Raw genomic sequence first — 6,505 nt, forward strand, 5'->3', positions numbered from 1 at the left:
GTGTTTGGCACACTCTCCTGTTCCTGTTGTCCACCTGATGTTGGCCAGGGGGTGATGTCCACCCTCTGCTCATGCTGTCATTTTCCCTGCCATCATGGAGCTTCCCCTTGAGCCTGTAAGCCAAAATAAACCTCTTTTTCCCACAAGCTGCTCTTGGTCAGATGATTTCTACAAGCAATGTGAACCTGACTGCAACAGCCTCTGTCCAATGTGTATCTGGCAAAAATATTATCCCCTTCTGTGGGTAATCTAAGGCTCTGCTTATTGTATGTTTGTCTGTGAAAAAGCTTTTTAGCTTCCTGAAATCCCAATGGTTTTGTGATTGTTCAATTGCCTGAGCTACTCAGGTTTTGTTCAGGAAGTCTTTTCCTACTCCTATATCATGGAAAATTCCTTCTGTTTTTTCTTCCAGTAGTAACAGAGTTACTGGTCTTATAAGAATACAGAATGCTTCACAAATTTGCATGTCATCCTAGAGCAGTGGCCATGTCAATCTTCTGCATGGTTCCAATTTTAGTATATGTGCTGCTGAAGTGAGCACAGAAAAAATAAATTTATAGAAATACATAAATTTATCAATTTTCATGTACATGTTTATAGTACACATAAGATGAACGAGTATTTGTCTAAACATCTCTCTAAAAATTTATAAATGTATAAAATATGAGCTAAATAGATAATTTTGTTTAGGTATTTCTATATGAAAATATTAGCATGAAAACGTAACAAATATAATTTATACCAGTGATTCTTGCTGTGCTTTATATATATCTGTGTCAGTAAATCTCATTTGTGCATCATACTTTTTTACCAATATACAACTCACATTGTTTTTATTTCTCTATTATTTTAGTTTAAAGCATGTACTATTTTCTTTGCATAATGATTTTATTTTTGTTATTGACAATTTTTATACATGTATATATTGTATTTTGATCATAATCCCCTCTCAATTGTTCCTCTTCCCCTTCCATTTGCCCCTGAAACGAGTCCCCTTTCCACTTTTACAATTTTTTTGGTTTGTTTTTCGCTGTTTTTGTTTTTCAAGGTAGGGTCTTGCTCTAGCCCAAGCTGACCTGGAATTCACTATGTAGTCTCAGGCTGCCTTAAACTCACAGTGATTCTCCTATCTTTGCCTCCCAAGTGCTGGAATTAAAGTCATGTTCCATTATGCCAGGCCCTTACATCTTTCTTCTTGCATATTTATGTGGCTCATTGAATTTAACTAGGGTTACCTGCATGGGTGGGAGATCAGAGCATATCATATATTCTTTCCTGTGGAGCAGGCCTTAAATACAGTCAGAGAGTACTTGGCTACACCAAAAGTAGTCATGTCACTATGGTACCAGTCAGTATACCTTGCCTTGCTAGTTGGTTTTATAGCTGTCAGGGAATACAGCTGGGTGAGATTGCTGATGACTTTCTACCTCAGCAGGCTGCTGCATAGCACTGAGTAACACTATGAAAGCTAGCCAGCAGCAAAGAAGCTTCTAGCTCAGTTCCAGCTTTCTCAGTGTACTGCAACAAAAGCAAGTGGAATCTTCAGTTATAGGATCTTACATGTAGCTCTAGTGAATAAGCAAGAACAGTAACAATATCCTGTTTTGTTTGCAAGCTCTTGGGAACTTCCATAACCAACAGGTATCACAAACTTGACACTGGTATATTTTTATAATAACCTATGGTTTCTGGTAAGAGAATATTATGCACAGAGTACTTCTGTTCAAATTCTTTGGTAAATTGTAGATTTTTTATGATTTTTGGATGTATTTACAAGAGGGGAGAGAGCAAGAAAGGAAACAAGCACCAGGGCCTCTTGCCACTGCAAATGAACTCCAGATGCAAGCACACTTTGTGGATCTAGCTTTACATGGGTACTGGTAATGAAACCTGGATACTGGGGAGTTGAACCCCAAACATGCAGATTTTGCAAGCAAATACCTATAACCACTAATCCTTCTCCTAGCCCTAAATTATAATTTTTAATTAGCTAACAATAAAATCGGTTTCCACATGTCATTTTTATGTGTTTTCAGTTAGGGTTAGCCCTCCCTCCACCCCATCCTCTCCTCCATCTTGCCATCCCTATCCCCATCTAAACTGTTCCACCCTCCATAGTCCACCCTTCTACTTTTGTATCCCAATGTTTTACTATCCCTTGCCCTTAAGACTTCTCCCTTCTCCATTATCTGATGATATCATAACTTCCAAAAATATTTTATTTAATTAAGAAAAATGACAAGCAGAGAGAGAGAGAGAGAGAGAGGGAGAGAGAGAGAGAGTATGGGTGTGTCAGGGCTCCATATTATGCATCTGGTTTAATGTGAGTACTAGGGAATTGAATCCACACAGGTAAGCACTATAAACAAGCACCTTTAACTGCTGAGCCCTCTCCTCAGCCCATGTATTACAACTTTAAAAATATTATTTATTTACTTAGTTTTGAGAGACAGAGAGAGAGATAAAGAATGTACCGGGTCCTCGAGCCACTGCAAATTAACTCCAGATTCATTCACCATGTGCATCTGGCTTAAGTGGGTTCTGAGGAATTGAACCTAGGTCCTTAGGCTTCACAGGCAAGCACCTTAAATGCTATGCCATCTCTCTAGCCTCATCACAATATTTTACAAAGTATACTCTCAATCTTGAAAGACTTATTTCTTAAGTAACTGAGTGGCCTCTTTGTTATTTTTAACCTCTCTAAGAGTAAGAATGGTTCTCCACATTAAAAAGATAAAGTACATCAACATCTCATATTTGTGTGATTTTTAAAAAAATATCAAATAATCTCATTCTTTTTTATTAAATTATTATATTTATTGAGGGAAGTACAGAGCCAAGGAAAGGCACCCATGTGGCTAGAGATCCCACATGGAGGGCCTGGAGTTGGATATGGAGACAAACAATTGGTGTACAGTCTGAAACAGGAGTCACAACTGAGGCAAAAAAATCAGTCCTCCTCGCTTCCCAAAGAAGGGAAAACTACTTGGCCAGCACGGCCCTGAGTCATCCTACTAGACAGAAAATACCAGTATTTCAGAAGCTATAGACCTGTTATTGGGTCCCTAAAGTCTCCTTTGGAAAGCCATTAGTGACCTCCAAATTTAACCCTTGATTAAATTTTGTTTTGTTTTTGGGTCTCCATATCCTCCCTACTCAGGAAGACAGGTGACTTACCCAGGGGGCTAGTGTAGAAGTGTCCCATCATCTCCAGTGGCCTCATGACCCAGAAGCACAAGCCAAAATATTGGCGCCTTTTGCTCCAATGACTCTAATTGGCTTTGGCTTCTACATAGGTGATTAACAGACTTAGAAAGGAATTTATAACAGCCTGGATGTATGTACATATAGACCACATTTGGTTACTGAAATAGATTTAGTTAAACAAGTGCTTAGTCATTTTGTCCAACCTTTTAATATTTGGTTGTCCTTTGGCAGCATAGGCCTTAGCTGAGGCATAGAAAGTTGGCACATCTTACTCTTTAAATAAATATATAATAGTTATGAATATAGGCAGAAGCTGCTACTAGTCTTGAAAACAATACAAATCTAAGCCAATTAATTTAACCCAGAAAATGTCAACAAAAAGACAAGTAAGACAGTATAAAGTTTTAGCCCCTGTGTTTGAGAACATCTTTGATTAGTCCAGACTCCTGTGTGGGTACCAATGACTCAGGGAACATTGGAAACAGAACCACAGGTTGAAATGATTTCTCTCAGATGAGGACCATTGTTTGAGTATGAGGTTGTACCCTAAAGCAGGGAATACATCTTAAGAGTTAATTTTTTTTAAATTTTTATTTATTTATTTGAGAGTGACAGACACAGAGAGAAAGATAGATAGAGGGAGAGAGAGAGAGACAGAGAGAGAATGGGCGCGCCAGGGCTTCCAGCCTCTGCAAACGAACTCCAGACGCGTGCGCCCCCTTGTGCATCTGGCTAACGTGGGACCTGGGGAACCGAGCCTCAAACCGGGGTCCTTAGGCTTCACAGGCAAGCGCTTAACCGCTAAGCCATCTCTCCAGCCCAAGAGTTAATTTTGTTTTAAGCACTGGACTTGATTGTTTAAAGAACTAATGACATTATAATTATTTTTAGATTGGCTTTAAATGTTGCAATTTTAACTTTTGCAACTTAGAAGTCCTAGGTATCAGTAGTTATAAGAAAGGCCTCAAATCTTGTGATAATAATGTGGGTAGATTATACCAAGCTTCAATTTTGGCATTAAATATGAAATATGATATACTTTTAAAATTGGGATTTTAGGCTAAAAGCAAAAGACACTCAATTTGAGCTACAGATAGGAAGATAAAATTTTGTAATTAAAGTGAGAAGTTTCCCTGATCTATAAAGCACAGGTAAGCACAAAAGGCAGAAAAGCTCTGGCAGACCGAGAAACAATTTTATGCTTCCTCCCCAGGTGAGGGGGAGGCAGAACTCACATATGTCCTATGGATGTAGCAAGGAGTAGCAGGCAACCTAACAGAGCCAGAGACGCCAGCTGAGCTAGTCTTAGTGGGGTGGAGTTAGCGACCAGAAGGCAGAAGCCTTTATAGGCAAGTGGAAGACCTGATTGGCTGGTAGAGAAGGAGGGAGGATCCTAGAGCCAGGCCATTTGGGCCATCTGTGCAAGTGGTGTGCTAGACTGTGGACAGCAGGGATGCTGTAAATCACACTCAATGACAGGAGTTCCATTCCTGCCAAAGACTTCTGTTCTTGTGTCAGGGCAAGATGATGTGTGGGGTGGATTTTTCTGGTTCTCTCTTTGGGCCTCAATCTCTGACGAAAATTTCCTTAAAAAGCTACCTATCTCCTGTCTTCCTTCAGTGGGAGGGGTTTTCTTTGCCAGAGATGAATTCGTTAGCTCTCTGACATCTGGACAGGATGCTATTGAATTCTGGCCAGCAAAATATAGACAGAGAAAATGTTTGCACTTTTAGGCCAAGCTCTAAAAGCTTCCCACATGAGTTCCCTGCCTATTCGCTAAGTTTTGGTGTGAGAACAACTGTGAAACTGCTTCCTAACACCTTGGGTGCCTTAATGACTGTGGAAAGGAGTTCTACCTCCCTCCCACGACTACCATTTATATTTTATATAAATGAAAAACAAATATGCACTGTGTTAAGTCACTGACGTTTCTAATTAAGTCTGTTACATCAGTTAGTAACTCTTGCATGATACAAAGTAATTCTATAAAATACTATTGTTTCCTAAGAGGGAACTAGAGCTGCTCCTACTAGTTCCCAGGGACAGCCAATCTCAGACCGAATTCTGACTCACACGTAGAAACAGCCTTCCTTAACAAGCACAAACAAAAACGCAAAAATTGATTTTGTAAGCTCAATAGAATCCTGACTTTTTATTGGAAGTTTTACTGATAACATTTCAGAGATGGTCCTTTTATCCTTGCAGTCAGCATTAATAGCCAGAAATTCTTTACTCCACTGGCTGGGCACAAGACCCTGTAGACCTTAAATCTCTGGAAGCCTAGTTGACAAGGCTTGTTGTGCAGTATAATACCTTCCCTTTATGCATAAGTATATCTAAAAGATATTAGCCTATTTTTCTATCTTGAATACAAGAACAGGCTCTGGGCCATTTATGACATTTAACTTGTTAATTATCAAATCATCAGCTTCACCAACTAAAATAGTTTTTTGACACAAATGTGTTAACTTGAAATAAAAAGCTTTTGTTCAAGTTAGAGACCACATACCTCTTTGAGTCCATTCTTCTAAGTGAGACCACCTGTCAGATGACTTAGCCTTCAAGGATTGAATGGACTATAGCTTAGCCTATGTATTTGAATCATAAGCCCATATGTGTGTAATGTAATGTGTGAGTAAAGTACAGATATCTTCCCATTGTATGCACCTGAAGGTAAAGCATCAGTCTGGATTCAGTCTACCAAAGATCCTTTTCTAACATATTGTAAGTACCTAAACTTAATCATGTACTGCAATTATTTAATTAATACTTTTCATATTAGACTAAATGGAAAGCAAATGTGTTTATAGTATTAACCTTTGTTTTTTCCTAGGATAAATCATAATATCTAGTACAAAGAAGTCACTATAAACTCAAACAACTAACCATCAAGAAAATAAACAATTCACTCAAAAACTGGTGTATAACTGAATCAAGTTCTACAAAGAAGAAAAACATGTGGTAATAAATATATTAAAAGATGTTTGGGGCTGGAAAGTTGGCTAAGTGGTTAATGTGTTAGCCTGCAAAGCCCAAGAATCTGAGTTCAATTCCCCAGTACTCATGTAAAGCCAGATGCACAAGGTGGTACATGTGTCTGGAGTTTTTTTGCAGTGGCTAGAGGTCCTGGCACAACCATTCTTATTCTCTGTCTCACTCTAGCTGGTTCTTTCTCTCTCTCAAATAAATAAATAAAATATTTTTAAAGTCTTCAATACCCTCACCTTGCAGAGAAATTCAAATTAAAACTACTTTCATATTCAGGGGATGAAGGAGAAGAGAGGATGGGAGGAGGATT

General features: G+C 38.7%; 1 non-coding gene across 1 annotated transcript; it reads right to left on the bottom strand.

Annotated features, from left to right (window-relative positions):
• Positions 1-436: 436 nt before the first annotated feature.
• LOC123461867 lies at positions 437-541 on the bottom strand. Its single transcript, XR_006637927.1, has one exon. It is a non-coding gene; the product is annotated as a U6 spliceosomal RNA (small nuclear RNA).
• Between the last annotated feature and the right edge of the window lie 5,964 nt (positions 542-6,505).

This window comes from Jaculus jaculus, chromosome 6 (assembly GCF_020740685.1).
Source record: "Jaculus jaculus isolate mJacJac1 chromosome 6, mJacJac1.mat.Y.cur, whole genome shotgun sequence".
In the NCBI taxonomy this organism is placed as follows: Eukaryota; Metazoa; Chordata; class Mammalia; order Rodentia; family Dipodidae; genus Jaculus; species Jaculus jaculus.